The sequence below is a fragment of the Mobula hypostoma genome, chromosome 4 (assembly GCF_963921235.1).
Source record: "Mobula hypostoma chromosome 4, sMobHyp1.1, whole genome shotgun sequence".
Taxonomy (NCBI): domain Eukaryota; kingdom Metazoa; phylum Chordata; class Chondrichthyes; order Myliobatiformes; family Myliobatidae; genus Mobula; species Mobula hypostoma.
This window is the reverse complement of record NC_086100.1, coordinates 10,440,495-10,461,253: the sequence shown is the minus strand read 5'-3', so window position 1 is coordinate 10,461,253 and position 20,759 is coordinate 10,440,495.

Below are 20,759 nucleotides of genomic sequence, written 5' to 3'. Positions count from 1 at the left end.
AATATTGTTACGTATCATGTCTCCAATAATGGCATAATGCATGAGGTGCACTTGGATTGACTTAGGTAATTCTGTATAACAGCTGTGCAATTTCATAAGGCATAACTGGGTAAATCTGCACTCCCAGCAGAGTATAAAGACGTTCCTATGAAACAGGGATGAATCCCCGAGAGTATTAATGTTTCGTGATGTTAATAATTGCTCCAGATAGGTAACAGCCGTTAGCCACCTGATCCTTTCATGATCAAATGCAAAAAAAAAATCTAAGTTAAACATTAACTGAAGATCATAACAAACGTTTTGTATTTCATCAGTGCAGAAAACGAAGTTCAGCAGAATCTAATTGTTTCAATGTCTTTGCCCCCATATGGCAGAACTGAATCCAAGAACAAACAATCCAGATTCCAGGATAAGCAATCCCCAGCTTCACTAACGGAATCCGGTAATCCGGCTGCATTCATCCGAGACAAGCATACAGTAAGAATGGAAAATTTCAGACGATAGTGACACAATGAGGAGCTAGGGCGGGATTCTGATATTAAGCACGAATTGTGTTCGCCAGGGAGCAAAACCTGCAGCAAGATTTTTCTGAACGCGTGCCCCACTGGGCTGTGTCCTCTGAACCCGACTGCTTTCCGTTTATCCCGAGGAAAGTATGGGCGGATTGGGGGCTTCCCAGAGAGGATATAAGGCATTGTTCTTCCGAGCTGAGTGTGCTTTCGTTGCGATAGTACTGGAAGCAATATACTGACATGTTGGAATGGGGATGTGAAGTAAAATTGAAATAGTTGGCTAACAGGAGATAGCGCTTTTTCTGGCGGACGGAGGGTTGGGGATCGGCCCAATCTACGTCAGGTTTCACCGATATACAGTAAGGTCCACCAGGAGCACGAGGTACAATCGATGACCCCAAAAGACTCACATGTATCGAATCGCCACACCCGGAAGGACTCTTTGGGTCTCTGAATGGAAGTAGAGGATGAAGTATATTCCGCTTGCAAGTACATCTTCTTTCACCAATCAACTTCATCCCACGCCATCTCGTCCCGGTTTCACCTATGCCCTACTACCTTATACTTCTTCCACCCCTACCCCCACGTTATTACTCTGGCTTATCTTTTTTCTTCCAGTCTTGATGAAGGGTCTCGCGCTGAACCTACGGCTTTTTACTCTTTCCAAAGATGCTGCCCAGCCTGCTCAGTTCTTCCAGCATTTTATGTGTGTTACTTGGATTTAAAGCACCACAGGATTTCTCGTGTTTGGAACATCGTTTTCTGGGCCAACCACGAAAATCCCGCAGCTCGGAATGCTCACGAGGACCTCCAGCTGGCGAAAGAGCTATGACGTGCTGCTTTCGATCCCCGCTATTTTTTTATTGATTCTACTATAATGTATCTTGTCCAGATGCATCACTCCTTCTTCTACAGCTGCCCTGCCTTTGACTGCAAGAATTTGTTGAGAATTCCGGACAAGCTAGACACATTATGCAAACTATTCTCCGCTTCAGCAACACTGTGTTTACCCTGCTGCTTCTCTAACGTTTCCAACTAACTTCGGAAATTCTCACGATCCACTTACATCGTGCAGTTTATGAAACCTGAATACATATTAAACCGGGCTCCAAGAAGGCGTATATCCCACAGTTATGACAATGTTCCATGGTCGGTTAGTACAATACGTCGTGTAGCGGTTACATGAAAGTGAAACAACCAAAAAAAAAAAAAAACACCCAGAGTCTAAACAGGAGGGATTGGCACTGTTTGAAACGCTCCGGGATAAAGACGTTCTAAGTAGAAAACATATGTTCGGTCTATTATTAAGTAAATAGCAAAGAAGAACAATCTTGATACGATAAATATCAATGTAACTAAAACTAGCTATATAAGGACGTTGGTTCCCTCACCCTATTCAAATGCATCTTCACGTTAATGTTATGGGTATTTAAACGTATATAAATGATAAGCGGTCCACGAAAGATATCAGTCCCCTATCTACTCCCGCTCTATCCAGACTAAAACTGAACTGAAATCAAATCATAAATAAGAACTATACTCCACAACGCCCCAACCTCCGTGACAAATTATACATAACATATCCACAACAGAAGATACTGAACAGAGACAGAATACAGATACATTGAACCTTCAGTGCATGAGAACTCCTATTTATTACACTGTAATAATTACATTCAGAAGCTTCTAAAATAGGAGGACTGAAATCATAATATTCATGTAAATGACCTACTTCTTTTTTCAATTCCTCCAGAAAAATGATGCAGCACTTATCTAGACCAGAGTTGACCTGTACCTAGCCTACTACAGTGTGATATTTACCACCACACTCTTTTAAGACAGAATGAAGACCTATAATTTCTCACAACTTGCCTCCAAGAGAAGCCAAATTTTGGTTATTGGCAATTCAGGCAGTTCACCTGGGTCACGATGCGCAACTGCCACAAAATCTGTTTCTATTTCGAGAAACATGAATGACTCTTCCATTGATCCATGCGCTTCGAGGGGCTGCTTCGACAACGCTAAGCAGAGTATCTCCTGGAATGAAATTTAGTTCTATACCAAACCATTTCTAACAGCCCTCTAGATTTACTACATACTCATCGACCTACTGTCTACAAAACAAATTTGGCATGCATTGGAATTACTTCCATTAACGTCGAACCTAAACATCTTCATTTTGGAGCTCTCCTGAGGGTAAGGATGGTGATAACTTCAGAAGTAACAGATGGTTAGGTGTTAATGATCCCATTTTCATTGGGAACGGATGATGCTTTAACAATTGGGCGGTCATCGGTAATAGCCTTTACGTCAGAAAGAATTGCGTATAAACCGTTAAATTCCACTTAATGTATTTCTGAACAAGGATGTCACGGATTAGTCAATTAATCCACTTCTCAGTGGCTTCTCTCAGCTCACGCTTGGCTCCAATTTATCTTGCCACATTAACAGAAATAGTTCACTAACATCTCATCTTCTTGTCCCTGAACGTCGAAGTGCATTAACAAATGAACCTATGACTAAAGAAGGAGCTGAGTGTAACCGTACACATTTAGACAACATTCTTCACATCGTGGCACTGGCATCGGAAATCCAGTGCAATGGTGTAACCTGGATAACGTGGTTGCGGCCAGCATTCCCAACGCTTGAGGAACATGCCTCAGCCTCAGATTTAGATATTGGCTCCGATGATTCTACAAGAACAGCTGTCTTACTAGGCCGTCTACCGTTTCTCAAAGCACAAGCTTTAAGTATTGTATTCAGCTTGAAAATATGGCTCTTCATTTTCACACTTCTCCCTTCGCAAACTCAATACTTCTTTTGGATTATTTTTTCCCTTTGGCACACAAATAGCAAGAACAATCGCCATATCAGCTTTTCTAAGCTCCTCCATAGAGAGAGAATATCTGCCGGTATGATCTCTGGCCTTTTCAATTGCTATCCGCAGAAAAAAACAAACCTTCGGTATTCTTTGTCGAATTCAGACTGAGCAAGTACTATATTTAACCGCGTCATCTACCGACAAGAAAAACGAGAACAGGTTCTTAAATCCAGCAATCCATGCACTGTCTACCACAAATGGGTCCATGACGAGGTGGTGGATTATACGTGTTACAGCGTCTACCTTTTCTTCAATCTGTGAGACATTTATTGTATAATCCACTTAATTTTCAGATGATTTATCCGGTGTTCTCCAGAACATTCAGGATTCGCAGCCCGTTCTTTTTCAGGCTGAGAAGGATACTGAGGTGCTGATCCCTACCGCCGTCTTATTTTCCAGAACGTCCTTCACCTTCAAACTTTCAGAGCCACAGCTTTAGATTACTTGAAGGTTTTACCTACATTTATGGAGATATTTGTGGCGCCTTAAAAATTTCTGAAAGTCAGTTAGCAACAAATGTTCAGAATTTTCTTCTTGATATATTTCAACAGATAGGTACTATCAGTCCAAAATGTGAGTCCTGAAGCTGTAGGTGCAACTACTTCCTCCAAAAAGTGTCCATATGGATGACCATCATGGCAGCGATGAGCTCGATATGATGGATGGAAAACGACCTCAACTAGATTTTCTCATGAAAAAAAACATTGTGAACGCGTGCCATGCAACAGTAGATAGTTGACTGCTGCATAACCATCTTCGCCTGCATCTGTGATGTGGTCTAAGTGTGAACCAGTAACTTGTCCAAAATCCAAGATTTTCAACGATCTAACACACTTGAATTAATCCAAATGATGGAGTTCTTCTAGACAGCTTATCTACTCATGAACAGATTTCGTACAATGTCATCCCAGCCAAGAATTTTCATGCAATGATTTTACAAAATCTCCTTAGTAGACAACAACACCGGACTCAATATTCCTCGGGGATCATAGATGGACGAACTGTGCAGAGGGTTACCCCTTTTGGTGAAGAGTCTATTGCCGATCGTCATCTTAAATTGGAACATATCAGATCCAGTACGTTGTGAGTCTAGAAACAGCTTTAGCACAAACATACACAAGGTCATTATAAAGAGACCCTACTTCTTCCTCGGAGAACACGGAGACAAGGCAGTCATCAACACAGAAACAATGCAAATCCTTACTCATTCTCTTGCAGACAATCTGTACTTCACTGACTTCTTCGAATTAACTAAGAAAGCATTTGGCACAAAAAAGTACCACCATTCTAAAGAGCACAATATTGTCCACCAAATTTTCTTGTTGTTTCGTCAAAGAATCCCAACAGATTTGTTAGGCATGACTTTACCCTGTTGAAAACGGTCTATTATATCATTTGTCTCTAAGTACCCTGAGATCTCATCCTTGATAATCGACTCCAATATCTTCCCAATCACTGCTATTAATTGGACTACAGATAATTTCATTCTACCTCTCTCCCTTCTTGAAGAGTGGTGTGACTTTTGCAATTTTACCGTCTTCCAAAATCATTCCAGAATCTGGAGGTTCTTCGACTATCATTACTAATGCCTCCACGGTCTCTGCACCCACTTCTTTCAAAAGCCTTGTTTGTACACTGTCTGGTTTCGTGACATACATAACTTCAGACCTACTATATTTTCAAGGGCATTCTCTCTAGTAATGGTAACTTTACACACTTCATGACTGCAGACTCCTGGAACTTGAATCATACTACTGGTTTTCCCACGGTAAATAATGATACGAAATGCTTATCCTGTCCTCGGAGATTTTCTTTCCCCCTGTTACTGTATCTCCAGCATCGTTTTCCGGCGGTCCGATATCCACCCTCGCTTATCTTTTACAGTTTATGTATCGTGTTACGAGAATACACATAAAATTAAGATGTTTGCTGGCCTGGGCTAGCATCAGTGGCATCAGCAGTTGGTCTGCCACCTGCCCTCAGGGGAAGGAGAGATAAGGAACAATGGAGCAGCGTCTGGAGATGTGTAATGAAGGGATGTGGGAGGAAGAGCTGTCTGGAGCGGCTCCCCCCTTTGAGCCCTGAACTGTTTGAAGTGATGGACAGGCGATACCCCAGCAGGGGGATAAAAAGGGACAGGTTCGCTAAGACAGACACACACGCCACCCGAGGTAACGAGACCCTGGAAGCGGTGCGCTTCTCACGAGTGGGTGAGAAGTCCCAGACAAAGACAAGGGTGGAAAGGTACGATCAGCGGGAACCCGGTGTGTGTCCGCCCTTGCCTGGGTGCCGGGTTCACTGCAGAGGATCGACCGCATCTGGAGGAGGGGTCACAGTCGGTGACCTCAGGTGACATCACCAAGGACCTGCCCAAAAGCTGTTTGTGAGCCATCCCGCTGGTCTGTGAGTGAAGCAGTGTTCTGAATGATCAGTTGTTCCTATTCTGTCTCTCTTCCCCCACCTTGTCCATCGCCATGGCAACGATTACTGCGAACTGAACTACAAACTGGACTGAACTTTGAGTCATTTTGAAATTGGTCATTTACCCCTAGACAACGATAGAGCTTGATTGATGCTGTTATCTTAATTCTGTGCACATGTGTGGTTATCATTGTTGAATTGTTGCATTTATTATCCTTTCGATTACTGTGTTGCTTGTTTCTTTAATAAAACTTTCTTAGTTCTAGTACTCCAGACTCCAACTGAGTGATCCATTTCTGCTGGTTTGGCAACCCAGTTACGGGGTACGTAACATAAGTGGGGTTCTCGTCCGCGATTTTGAACGCTAAATTTGGGACGGAGTAAATTGATTGGGTTAAAATTCCCGAAAGAAAGAAAAGACAAACAGCAGAAATGGAGGTTGAGGAATTTATAAAGGCGCCGACCTTGGAGGCATTAGAGGATGCCAGGAAATCGGAATTGATAGCTGTGGCCAAACGGGTGAATCTTGCTAAGGTGAAGTCGACAATGAGGAGAGAGGAGATACACAGAGCTATTGTAGAGCACTATGTATCTAAAGGTGTGTTTCCCCAAGGTGAGCTGGGGGAGGTGTCTATTGAAAAACCTGCTGGAGACGCGGTACAGGTACAGCTGGAAAAACTGAGACTCGAGCACGAGTTCCGGGTACGGCAGTTAGAAAGGCAGGAGAAAGAGAAAGAGGTAGAAAGGCAAGAGAGAGAAAGACAGTTGGAGAGAGAAGAGAGAGAGAGGGACAGACAGTTGGAGAGAGAAGAGAGAGAGAGGGACAGACAGTTGGAGAGAGAGGAGAAACAGAGGGAAAGGGAATTTGAGCTGGAGAAGTTAAAGATAAGGGCCGAGCAGAGGCTCGTGCCGAACCAAGGTGGAGGGTTCCGGGCGACCCAGGAGGTTAGGCTGGTTCCCCCATTTGACGATACCGATGTGGATCGGTACTTTCTCCATTTCGAAAAAGTGGCCATAAGTCAGGAATGGCCGAGGGATAAGTGGGTTGTCTTACTTCAGAGTGTACTGAAAGGGAAGGCCCAACAAGCTTACTCAGCTTTATCCGCGGAAGATGCCCAGAAGTATGAGGTGGTGAAGGAGGCCATCCTCAGGATTTATGAGTTGGTCCCGGAGGCATACCGGCAGAGGTTCCGGAATGCGAGGAAGCGGTGGGACCGCACGTATTTGGAGTTTGCTCGTGAGATGCAAACATATTGTGAGCGTTGGTGCGCCTCGAAGGGGGTAGAGGGGGATTATGACAGACTGCTACAGCTGATCCTGATTGAGCAGTTTAAAGGTTGTGTCCCTGAGGGTATGAGACCCTACCTCGATGAGAAAGAGGCAGCCACGTTAGCCGCAACTGCTAAGTTAGCGGATGAGTATGCGTTGACGCATAAAATGAAGTTTGCCCCGAGTAAAGGCTACCAGAAGGGTAGTCAGGACGGCGGGGAGAGTCCACCGGAAAAGTCAGAAAGTAAGCCGGGGACTAGTGAAAAGGATAAGGTAGACCGGGAGCAGTCTGGTAGGAAGTCTCCTGGGGTCGTCTGTTATAATTGTGGGAAAGTCGGACACTTTGCGTCCAGGTGCTTTGCCCCAAGGAAGGAGACGGGGAAAGGAAAAGCGGAAATTTTGAATGGCTGTATCGAGCTGTTAAGCGAACCGCTAGGGAAGGACAGGTCTGAAAAAGTCCAGGAAGGGCGCGAGAGGTTTATCTCGGCCGGACTGGTGTCAGTGAAAAAGAGGTTAAAACCAGTTCCAGTGCGGATCTGGAGAGACACGGGAGCGTGTCAGTCACTAATACTGAAGAGTGTATTAGAGTTTAGCTCAGAGACCCAGACTGGGGAGGTAGAGGTCAAAGGTGTTGGGGAAGGGACAGAGTCAGTCCCTTTGCACCAGATACATTTACAGAGCAACCTGGTCTCTGGACTAGTCACGATCGGGGTGAGGTCCGAATTACCGATGAAAGACGTGGAAGTCTTGCTCGGTAATGACATCGCCGGAGGAATCGTGTTCCCAGTCGTGAGATTGACGGGTCAGCCTGCCAGCATGGAGGCCCCGCCCGCGATGGTGAATTTGGCTGAAACATTTCTGCCAACCTTGTATGAGACAGGGTGTAGTGAGATAAGAGGTAGTGAGGGAGCTGGGACGGACGTAGCAGTAGCCAGGAAAGAATTTGTGCAGACGCAGGAGCGAGACGAGGGGCTGATGGTTTTGGCCGAGACCGCTCTCTCTGACACAGCCTTGACAAGCTATTGTGCGGATAAGGAGGTGCTAAGGAAGAAAGGGAAATCAAGTACAGCATCCGCAGATGAGGAGTGGGGGGTGGTGCAAAAGAGTTATGGGGATGAGGTTTTTAACATGGCCCACGAGGTACCCCCCGGTGGACATTTTGCGGTGCTGGAGGAAACAGTTGGTGGAATCATGAAAGAGAGTTACCGGCTGCCCAGGGGGAAAAATGTTATTGATCATGACCGACGCGAACTGAGACGGTCACCGGCTTTTGATATGCTAACAAACCTAGTCGGTGTTAGCGTGGAAATCAATGAAGCTAGGGGCCCCTTGCTAAGAGGAAAAAACCATTTTGAAAAGATTAGGATGGGATCGGTCAGATGGGAGAAGGCTATTGTTTTGGCCAGGTCTACTGATAAGGTCTCTCCCTTAATCCCCGAAGGAGTAATTAAACGACTCGCACCCATGTGTTTGATTGTCCCGAGGAAATGCAAAGAACTGGGACGTTGGGTGATTGTGGTTACAATAGGGCGGCCAAGTAAACAACACCCATATTTTTTGAGTAATTCAGTGACTAAAGGGCTGATGAACACAGAGGTGTGTATTGGCAATTTAACACGGCTGTCTGAAGCCAGCTTGATAGTGAACCTTGGAAAAAATGAATTCGGCCACACGAATGTCACTTACCTGGGAATTGTGGTGACACAGGGGCAGCTGGCAGTGATGCAAGCTACAGTGCAGGCTATCGCTGACCTCCCAACCCCGACAGACAAGAGGGCCCTCAGAAGGCTTTTGGAGATGGTGGGGTACTGCAGGAAGTTTTGCAATAACTCTGCGGTCAATACCCGTCCCCCTCCTACTAAGCCCTTGCGAGGGAAAATTGAGTCGGAATGGGACGACCCTTGTTGTTGTGGTCCGGGACAAAACCAAATGAGAGGTTACATTGGTCGCAATTCATCAGTGTTTTTGGCCACTATGAAGTTTGCTGAGTTGGAGCCTGGTCTAAGGGATTATTAATAACACGTGTAAAAGGAACAGAAAATGTGATGACTGTCTGTCAAGGTGTTGACAATTTCAAATTCTCTGTATTAGCTAAATAACTGTTAAAGATGTATATTGTGTATGTATCAGATAATGTAGTCATGTTTGTAATTTTTACCTCCCGGTAAAAATCCTTAAAGGGGGGAAGTGTTACGAGAATACACATAAAATTAAGATGTTTGCTGGCCTGGGCTAGCATCAGTGGCATCAGCAGTTGGTCTGCCACCTGCCCTCAGGGGAAGGAGAGATAAGGAACAATGGAGCAGCGTCTGGAGATGTGTAATGAAGGGATGTGGGAGGAAGAGCTGTCTGGAGCGGCTCCCCCCTTTGAGCCCTGAACTGTTTGAAGTGATGGACAGGCGATACCCCAGCAGGGGGATAAAAAGGGACAGGTTCGCTAAGACAGACACACACGCCACCCGAGGTAACGAGACCCTGGAAGCGGTGCGCTTCTCACGAGTGGGTGAGAAGTCCCAGACAACGACAAGGGTGGAAAGGTACGATCAGCGGGAACCCGGTGTGTGTCCGCCCTTGCCTGGGTGCCGGGTTCACTGCAGAGGATCGACCGCATCTGGAGGAGGGGTCACAGTCGGTGACCTCAGGTGACATCACCAAGGACCTGCCCAAAAGCTGTTTGTGAGCCATCCCGCTGGTCTGTGAGTGAAGCAGTGTTCTGAATGATCAGTTGTTCCTATTCTGTCTCTCTTCCCCCACCTTGTCCATCGCCATGGCAACGATTACTGCGAACTGAACTACAAACTGGACTGAACTTTGAGTCATTTTGAAATTGGTCATTTACCCCTAGACAACGATAGAGCTTGATTGATGCTGTTATCTTAATTCTGTGCACATGTGTGGTTATCATTGTTGAATTGTTGCATTTATTATCCTTTCGATTACTGTGTTGCTTGTTTCTTTAATAAAACTTTCTTAGTTCTAGTACTCCAGACTCCAACTGAGTGATCCATTTCTGCTGGTTTGGCAACCCAGTTACGGGGTACGTAACAATCGGAAGAAACTTTTGGTACCCCCTTTAGAATTATTGTCTCGCTTGTTTTCGTAATACATCTTTACTATATTAATGGTTTCCTTGTTGTGTTCTGATGGCTTCTTAAAGCTTCGTAAATTTCTAAACTCCCATTAATTTTTGATCTATATATACCCTCTCTTTTTCTTTTTTGTTAATTTTCACTTCTCCTGTTAGCCACGTTTATGTCATCTATCCATTCGAATACTTCTTCTTCAGAATGTATATATCATGTGGCTTTCGAATTGCTTCCAAACATTCCAGCAATTGCTACTTTGCTGTCGTCGCACCCAGTCTGGTTTTCCAATTAATTCTGACCAATGCTCTTTCTTGCCTCTTCAATGTAATGCTGATACCTCTATCATGAGGTTGTCCTTCTCAAATTTCAGTTCAGATTCGATCAGCTGCTCCGAAAGCTTCTTTTACCTTAACCTTTGTAATAAATCCTGGTTCTTTGCACAGCAAGCAATACAAAATCGCTTATGCCCTAGTTGGTTCAACTACGAGCAGTTCTAAATACCAAATTGGAAGTCAGTCTGGAAATCCCCCTCCAAGAACGCAACAATAGCCCTGACTATTGTATTATTGCCTTTTAGGCATGTAATTTCTAACACCCATGGTAATTTGTAGATCACATACTTTCCACAATGTGGGGGTCTGTATACAACTAATATCAGAGACGGTGTGTTTTTGCAGTTCCTTAGCTGCGTAACTCTCGCTTCGGCTAGCGTCTTAATATAGGGGGTGACGGCCCCCGACCCGGCCAAACTTAAGAGATCTCGTTAGGGTGGATGCTGCGCGATGTGACCCTGTTACAAATAAGTACCCCGAAATAACAAACAGTACACAATATGAGAATAAACGACTAAGCTTTATAATTCACGCAAACAACAGGAATTCTGCAGGTGCTGGAAATTCAAGCAACACACATCAAAGTTGCTGGTGAACTCAGCAGTCCAGGCAGCATCTCTAGGAAGAGGTACAGTCGACGCTTCAGGCAGGGGAGGTGTTGGAGTTATTAAAATACATTAGGACGGATAAGTTCCTGGGCCCTGATGGACTATTCCCCAGGCTGCTCCACGAGGCGAGGGAGAGATTGCTGAGCCTGTGGCTAGGATCTTTATGTCCTTGTTGTCCACGGGAATGGTACCGGAGGATTGGAGGGAGGTGAATTTTGTCCCTTTGTCCAGAAAAGATAGTGCGGATAGTCCAGGTAATTATTGACCAGTGAGCCTTACGTCTGTGGTGGGAAAGCTGTTGGAAAAGATTCTTAGAGCTAGTATCTATGGGCATCTAATGAATCATGGTCTGATCAGCGACAGTCGGCATGGCTTTGTGAAGGGCAGATCGTGTCTAACAAGCCTGATAGAGTCCTTTGAGGAGGCGACCAGGCATATAGATGAGGTTAGTGCAGTGGATGTGATCTATATGGATTATAGTAAGGCATTTGACAAGGTTCAACACGGTAGGCTTATTCAGAATGTCAGACGGTATGGGATCCAGGGGAGTTTGGCCAGGTGGATTCAGAATTGGATTGCTTGCAGAAGGCAGAGGGAGTACATTCGGATCGGAGGGTTGTAACTAGTGGTATCTCACAAGGATCGGTTCTGGGACCTCTACTTCTCGTGATTTTTATTAACGACCTGGATGTTGGGGTTATGGGTGGGTTGGCCAGTTTGAAGACGACACAAAGATTGGTGGTGGTGTAGATAGTGTAGAGGATTGTCGAAGATTGGAGAGAGACATTGATAGGTTGCAGAAGTTGGCTGAGAGGTGACAGATGGAGTTCAAACCGGAGAAGTGTGAGGTGGTACATTTTGGAAGGACAAACTCCAAGGCAGAGTACAAAGTAAATGGCAGGATAGTTGGTAGTGTACATGTCCACAGTCCCTGAAAGTTGCCTCACAGATAGATAGGTTAGTTAAGAAAGCTTATGGGGTGTTAGCTTTCAGAAGTCGAGGGATAGAGTTTAAGAGTCGCGAGGTAATGATGCAGCTCTATAAAACGCTGGTTAGGCCACACTTGGAGTACTGTGTCCAGTTCTGGTTGCCTCACTATAGGAAGGATGTGGAAGCATTGGAAAGGGTACAGAGGAGATTTACTAGGATGCTGCCTAGTTTAGATAATATGGATTATGATCAGAGATTAAGGGAGATAGGGCTTTACTCTTTGGAGAGCAGGAGGACGAGAGGAGACATGATAGAGGTATACAAGATATTAAGAGGAATAGATAGAGTGGATAGCCAGGGCCTCTTTCCCAGGGCACTTCTGCTTAATACAAGGAGATAAGACTCTAAGGTAAGGGGTGGGAAGTTCAAGGGGGATATTAGAGGAATGTTTTTTTTTTACTCAGAGAATGGTTAGTGCGTGGAAAACACTGCCTGAGTTAGTGGCGGAGGCAGATACACGAGTGAAATTTAAGAGACTACTAGACAGGTATATGGAGTAATTTAAGTTGGGGGAATATATGGGAGGCAGGGTTTGAGGTTCGGCACAACAATGTGGGCGAAAGGGCCTGTACTGTTCTGTACTATTCTATGTTCTATGTAAAAAAAAAAATTGGCCACAACACAGAAATACGTGGAACACCAATAGTCTTCGGCAGCCCAGCAGAAAAGGTTCTCTTTATTCCCTCTCATTACCCCCTGCCAATCAGCCACTGCTTCAGCCATGCAATTATCCTCCCTGCAATAACATGGGCTCGTAGCTTGTTAAGCCGCCTCATATGCGACACTTTGTCAAGGGCCTACTGAAAAGCCAAATACATAGCATCAATTGATTCTGCTTTACCTATTCCATTTGCTATTTCTTCAAAGAATTGCATTGGATATGTCAGGCAAGATTTCTCCTTGAGGAAACTCTGCTGACAATTGCCTATTTTATCATACTGCACCAGGTATCCAAAAACTTCATCCTCAGCACTCGACTCCAACATCTTCCCAACCACTGTGGTCATACTGACTGGACTATAATTTCCCTGCTTCTACCTTTCTCCGTTGGTGAAAATTGGAGTGATATTTGTAATTTTCCAGTTTTCCACAACCATTCCAGAATGTATTGATTTTTAAAAATATCATTACTATGCTAGTACAATCTCTACAGCTGCCAGTTTCCGAACCTTGGTATGCACCGTACGGTCCAAATGAATTATCTAACTTTAGAAATTTCAATTTCCCAAGGAGTTTCTCCCTAGTAATCGTAACTGCACACACCTCGTGAACCCTGATATTTGGAACGTCCACCATACTGCTCGGGTAGATATATGGGTAGGCGATTTTTAAAATGTCATGAAATTTGGAAAGTCGGAGGTGCAAAGGAACTTCGTAGTTTTTTCTGCAAGGTTCCTTTAGGGTGATTTGCACGTTGAGGTGGTGGTGCAGAAGCAAATGCGCTGTCAGCATTCATTTCGAGAAGACTAGAGTATAAACGCAAGGATTTGGTGACGATTGTTTATACAACTCCAGTGAGGCCTCATTTCGAGTACTCTGAGTAGGTTTGGGTTCCTTACCTTACAAAGGATGTACCTACATTGGAGAAATTTTAAAGGAATTTCACGAAAATGATTCTGTGATTTAAAGGCTTGAGATATGGAGAGTGTTTGATGATTCTGGGCCTCTACTCAACGGCGGTTCTGCGGAATGTAGGGTGAACACTTTGAAAACTATCTAGTGGAGTCAATGTCGAGAGGGTGGTTCCTATAAAATGAAAGTCCAAGACCAGAAAACACAGCGTCAAAATAGAAGGGTGTCCTCTTTGAACGGAGATGCAGAGGACTCTCTTTAGCCAGAGAGTGGTAAATCTGTGAAGTTAGTTACCACAGGCGACTGTGGAATCGAAGTCAGTCGGTATATATAAGGCAGCGTTTGATAGATTCTTGATTAAACAAAGCATGAAAGGATATGGGGAGAAGGCAAGGATTGTGGCTGAGCAGGTAAATGGATCAGCCATTTTGAAATGGCGGTGCATCCCGATGACCCAAATGAAATAATTCTGCACCCATATCCCGTGGTCTTATGGACTTAGATGGATCCAACATATAGTAATTTAAAGTGTGTGTAGGCCGATACGTATTAGCTCATAATATCAATATTCATAATAGCTGAAACTTCCTTTCATCTGTTGTTACATACCTCGTTGGTCTCTTGTGACTATCTTATGACCATGATGTAATTGATTATCTTGTGAGCATGATGTAGTGGTCTTCTGATGGTGCGGTGATGTAATTTTCCCGCCAGTCTAAGGTCACGTGATTGCATCTTCTCAACCGGTACCTAACTGGAACCCCTGTTGTTATGCAGTTTAGTTTGTTGCTTAATTCGTCAGTTACTCCGTTATGCTGCGTAATCGACTCATGATGCAGTTTCTATTTAAAGTGGAGTTTGAGTTTCTATTGTAAGTCTAGTATTCGAGAGTGAAGATCTTCCTAAAGTACGAGAGCCTGAAGGATCGAGTAAAGTTGGTGTCCTTCGGTGGTTTCATAAAGGATCGACCTTATTGAATCTTCTTTCAGAAATGGAGACCTGAATCTGAGATAACCCCTATAAGATCAGGAAGGATTTTTGCTCTCTTTATTCGCCAGGAAAAGGTCAGTTCCTTTCAGCCGTTTTATTTCCTTCGTCGTGAATCCTTTGGAGAATCAGCAGTAACGTCACATCACGAAGAAATCCGTTTCCAGAGAAGTCTCTCCTTATTGACTGTGTAAATCACTTTGACTTTCGAATTAACCATTTTAAGAATGTGTTCGAATTTACCACTTTAAGAACTGTTCCAGATTTGCCGTATAGCCGTTAACTTCCGGTTAAGTTAGTCGTTTGAATACTTCTCACTATTGTTGAGCAGAGTTCAAAATGTTTGTTTGTTTATAAAACGTGACTCAATTATATATTCATTGTTTCTGGTCATGTGACAAAAACTGGGGCTCGTCCGGGTTTGCTTCGATTTCGAACCTAAATGCTTGTTTAATTATCAATCTGATTTGGAACAGGGAAATACCCGACTCTTTTGTTTGGTCAGTCTGTAGGTGCTTTCGGCACCAATAAACATTGAGGAGTTTATGGCATTGCCAGACTCGGAGTTATTAGGAAAGGCGAAAAAGGATTATGTAGCCTAGATTGCTAGAAGGTTGGAACTTAAAGGAATTTCGAGGGTTACAACAAGGCCGGTCATTCAGAGGAAAATCGCGGAACACGATATAAATTCAGATGTTTTTGATGAAGCAGAGTTAGATAGGTTCGCTGTAAGTAAAGCAGCAATCCAGTTGCACCTGGATCAGGTAGCGTAGAAAAGCTTACAGTAGTAGCTGACTTAAAACAAAAAAAATTGCAGTCGATTTGGAACGAAGTCGGTTAGAAGCTGCAAATAAACAGAAGGAATTCGAAGCTAGAGAAGTAGATAGAAAGAGGGAATTTGAGCTAGCGATGCAGAAATTAAAGGTGGAGGTTCAGTCCTCTGGATCTAGTTTGTTGCTTGTCGGGAGGTTATATAGGCTCCTCTATTTGAGGATGCAGAAGTGGACAATTATTTCCAACATTTTGAAACAGTTGCTCTGATTTCAGGGTGGCCGAAAGATAAATGGCCAGTGATGTTACAAAGTTTAATTAGAGAGACAACAAGTTTATACAGCTCTAACTGTTGACTAAGCAGTTGATTATGATATTTTCAAGCAGCATATACTAAAAGCATATGAAATGGTTCCCGAAGCTTATAGATAAAGATTCAGAAACTTGAAGAAATCCGTGGAAAAACCTTAGGTGGAATTTGCCTGCGATAAATCTGTGTGTCTTGAGAGATGGGCTTCCTCAAAAATGTGAATGGGAAGTATAATCAATTAAAAGAATTAATTTGATTGGAGGAATTTAAAAGGAGCATCCCTGTTGAAGTAAGGACATACTTAAATGAGAGGGACACAGCTACATTGCAGGAGTCTGCTAAGTTAGCAGATGAGTATGCTTTAATCCATAAGGCTAACTTTTCTCCGGGTAGAACTTTTAAAAGGAAAAGTCGCATAGAGAGTCAAGGTAAACCAGAAATTAAATCAGAAGTTAGTGTGAAAGTAAAGGATGAAGGGAAGCATGTGAAGGAAAGACACTTTATATAACTATATAAGCATATAACAATTATAGCACGGAAAGAGGCCATCGCGGCCCTTCTAGTTCGTGCCAAACACTTACTCTCACCTCGTCCCACCGAGCTGAACGCAGCCCATAACCCTGCATTCCTTTCCTGTCCATATAGCTATCCAATTTAACTTTAAATGGTAACATCGAACCTGCCTCAACCACTTCTGCTGGAAGCTCGTTCGAAACAGTTACCACTCTCTGAGCAAAGAAGTTCCCCCTCATGTTACCACTAAACTTTTGCCCTTTAACTCTCAACTCATGTCCTCTTGTTTGAATCTCCCTCAATATCAATGGAAAAAAGCCTATCCACGTCAACTCTCTCTGCCCCCCTCATAATTTTAAACACCTTTATCAGGTCCCCCCTCATCATTCTACGCTCCAAAGAATAAAGACCCAACTTGTTCAACTTTTCTCTGTAACTTAGGTGATGAAAACCAGGTAACATTCTAGTAAATATTCTCTGTACTCTCTCTATTTTGTTGACATCGTTCCTCTAATTCGGTGACCAAAACTGTGAACAATACTCCAAATTTGGCCTCACCAATGCCTTGTGCAATTTCAACATTACATCCCAACTCCTATACTCAATGCTCTGATTTACAAAGGCCAGCATACCAAAAGCTTTCTTCACCACCCTATCCACATGAGATTTCACCTTCAGGGAACTATACACCATTATTCCTAGATCCCTCTGTTCTACTGCATTCTTCAACCCCCTACCATTTACAATGCATGTCCTATTTTGATTAGTCGTACCAAAATGTAGCACCTCACATTTATCAACGTTAAACTCCCTCTGCCATCTTTCAGCCCACTCTTCCAACTGGCCTAAATCTCACTGCAAGCTTTGAAAACCTACTTCATTATCCACAACTTCACCTATCTTAGTATCATCTGCATACTTACTAATCCATGTACCACCCCATCAACCAGATCATTAATGTATATGACAAACAGTATTGGACTCAGTACAGGACCCTGAGGCGCACCACTAGTCAGCCGCCTCCAATCTGACAAACAGTTATCCACCACTTCTCTCTGGCATCTCCCATCTAGCCACTGCTGAATCCATTTTACTACTTCAATATTAATACCTAATGATTGAACCTTCCTAACTAACCTTCCGTGTGGAACCTTGTCAAAGGCCTTACTGAAGTCCATACAGTCAACATCATTTTGGTCCTATTATTATAAGAAAGCTTGTCATGTAATAGCTAACTGTTTCCGAATGAAGAAGAACGAGAAGGAGGCAGTCCCAGATCCTTGTGTGCAACATATTGTAACACCTGTAAATCCAAAGGGTTCAATATATACAAATGAAGCTTTGTCAGAGTCTGTCAATTGGGGATATGATCATTTTATAACTGAAGGATTTGTATCCTTGAAAGAGTGATCCACTCTGGTGCCTATAAAAGTCCTAAGGGAAACTGGAGCTTCTCAGTCACTTATGTTAGACAGTGTTCTAAAGTTTAGTGATGAGTCTGACATTGATGAGGTAAATTATATACGAGGTATTGGGAGAGCCCACATGCCTGTACATTTGTAGAATATAAGTTTAAGTTCAGGGTTAGATACAGGACTTGATAAAGTAGGACTACAACCCAGTTTACCCATGAATGATGTTTCTTTGCTGTTAGGAAATGACTTAGCACATGGACAAGTTTGTCCTGAAGTACATTTGATAATAAAGTACATTTCTGAGGAACCAAAGATGGATTCTAACACGGATTCCACCCATATCGTAACCGGAGCTATGGCTAAAAAGATTGATCTGCAGGACAGGACTGTTATCCATGACTGTTGAAATGGGGATTCGAATTTTGAGGATGTGTCAGAAGCTTTCTTACCTTCATTGTTTGATCAAGATTCTTGTGGTATTTGTGACCATGAAGATTTGTCTTAATCTCGGAAGGACATGATAACAGAGCGGTGTAGAGACCCTGAGATTATCAAATTAAATGAAATAACTGTTCCAGATAGTGAAATTGAGAAGGGCCAGTAGGATATTATTTTGAGAAGGGAGTATTAATGAGGAAGTGGAGATCACCTACCATTCCTGCAAGTGAGGAGTGGAAGTTTTCTCATCAGGTACTTATTCCTAAAGTTTACCGGAATGAGTTTTTAACTGTGGCTCATAGTATGCCTTTAGGTAGCCACAAGGTGTGAAGAAAACTGTGAACAAGGTTTTTAAACATTTCCACTGACCTAGTTTAAGAAAAGACGTGGTGACCTTTTGCAGAACATGCCATACACGCCCAATTTTGGGTAAACCGAATCAAGTTACTCCAGCAACCTATTCCTGCATTTGGTGAACCGTTTTCAAAAATTATTACAGCTTGTGTAGGCCCATTACCAAAAACTAAATCTGGCCATCATTATATGCTGGCCATCATGTGCACAGCGTCAAGGTTTCTAGAGGCAATAGCGGTTAGGAATATAACGGCTACAACCGTAATAAAGGCTCTTATATAATTATTTACTTACTTTGGGTTCGCTAAGGAAAGACAATTTGATCAAGGTCGTAATTTTACGTCTGGATTGTTCCAGCAGATGGTTTATAAACTGGGTGCAAATCAGATTACCTCGTCTGAGTGCCATCCAGAACCGCAAGGAGCGTTGGAGAGGTTATATTCTACCCCTAAAAACAATGATTAGGACGTAGTGTGTGGAAAATGAACATGACTGGGATGAGGGCGTGTATTTACTTCTATTTGCCGTACAGGAATCAGTGCAGAGATCCCTAGATTTCAGTACTTTTGAACTTGTGTTTGGGCATAGAGTTAGAGGACCTTTGGCCTTGTTAAATGAACAGTGGATTAATAAAGAGGTACACACTAATTTGTTGGATTATGTTTTAAAATTTAAGGAAAGATTTCATAAAGCTTGTAGCTCAGCTAAAGAAAATTAAAAAACGGCTCAGGAGAAACTGTAATCTTGGTATCATAGGGAGCTAGAACCAGGTCTTCTAAGCCTGGAGATAAGGTGTTGGTTCTTTTCTCGGAACAAACGAACCAGTTACAAGCTAAATTTCATGGTGATTATGAGTTTATATCTAAAGTTAATGATGTGGAAAATGTGATAAAAACACCAGACAGAAGAAGGCCAACAAAGCTTTGTCATATAAATGTGATAAAACCATATTGCGAGAAACAGTCCGCTACGATGACTGTTGTGGTCAATAATGATGAGTCTGATCCCACTAGTAACTTAATGGATGATTCATCTGATGACTCATTTTAAACCCAACTTAATTCTGCCAGGTTACCAAACTCAACAATTCTGGAAAATATTGATGAGAGATTAGCTAATTTACAGCCAGAGCACAGGCAGCAGCTGAAGCAGTTTTCTTTTTTAATTTAATAGCGATTTATTTCCCGACGTTCCGAAAAGAACCACTGTAGCGTCACTTGATGTAGATGCTGGTGAAACCAAACCTATAAAGCAATATCTATTTCGGATGAACATGGAAAAATGTGAACTTACTGAACAAGAAATTAAGTATATGTTGGAGAATAATATTATTAGACCTCCTAATTCGAAATGGAGTTCCACGTGTGTTATGGTGCCTAAGACAGACAGTAGTATTCGGTTTTGTACTGATTACAGGAAGGTAAATGTTGTGACAAAAACGGATGCATATCCAATCCCTAGAGTGGATAATTATGTGGATAAAGTGGGAAAGCAAAGTTCCTTACAAAGATTGATTTGTTAAAAGGTTATTGGTGTGTTCCATTGATGGATAGAGGTAGAGAGATTTAATAGAAACATAGAAACATAGAAAATAGGTGCAGGAGTAGGCCATTCGGCCCTTCGAGCCTGCACCGCCATTTATTATGATCATGGCTGATCATCCAACTCAGAACCCAGCCTTCCCTCCATACCCCCTGACCCCTGTAGCCACAAGTGCCATGTCTAACTCCCTCTTAAACATAGCCAATGAACTGGCCTCAACAGTTTGCTGTGGCAGAGAATTCCACAGATTCACCACTCTCTGTGTGAAGAAGTTTTTCCTAATCTCGGTCCTAAAAGGCTTCCCCTCTATTTTCAAACTGTGACCCCTCGTTCTGGAACTCCCCAACATCGGGAACAATCTTCCCGCATCTAGCCTGTCCAATCCCTTTAGGATCTTATATTTCTGCATTTGTAACCCCATCTGGGTTATAGGAATATAATATCCTTCCTAGTGGGATGAAGAATGCACCAGGAGCTTTCCAGCGGATGATTAATTCTGTAATTCATGGGTTCAAAGATACAGATGACTATATTGATGATTTAGTTACAGGAAATGATACTTGGGAAATACACGTTACTGCGGTGGAGAAACTATTTGAAAGGCTTTCAAAATCTAACTTATATTTGCGTTACTGTCGTTTTCCTGTCAGTTGGAAAGAAGCTGGACATTCTTCTCTTTACCTCTTTCATCAACAAGGCCTTTTTCACCCACAAAACTGCCGCTCACCTGATCATTCTCTCTAAACTCCTGAGACTGT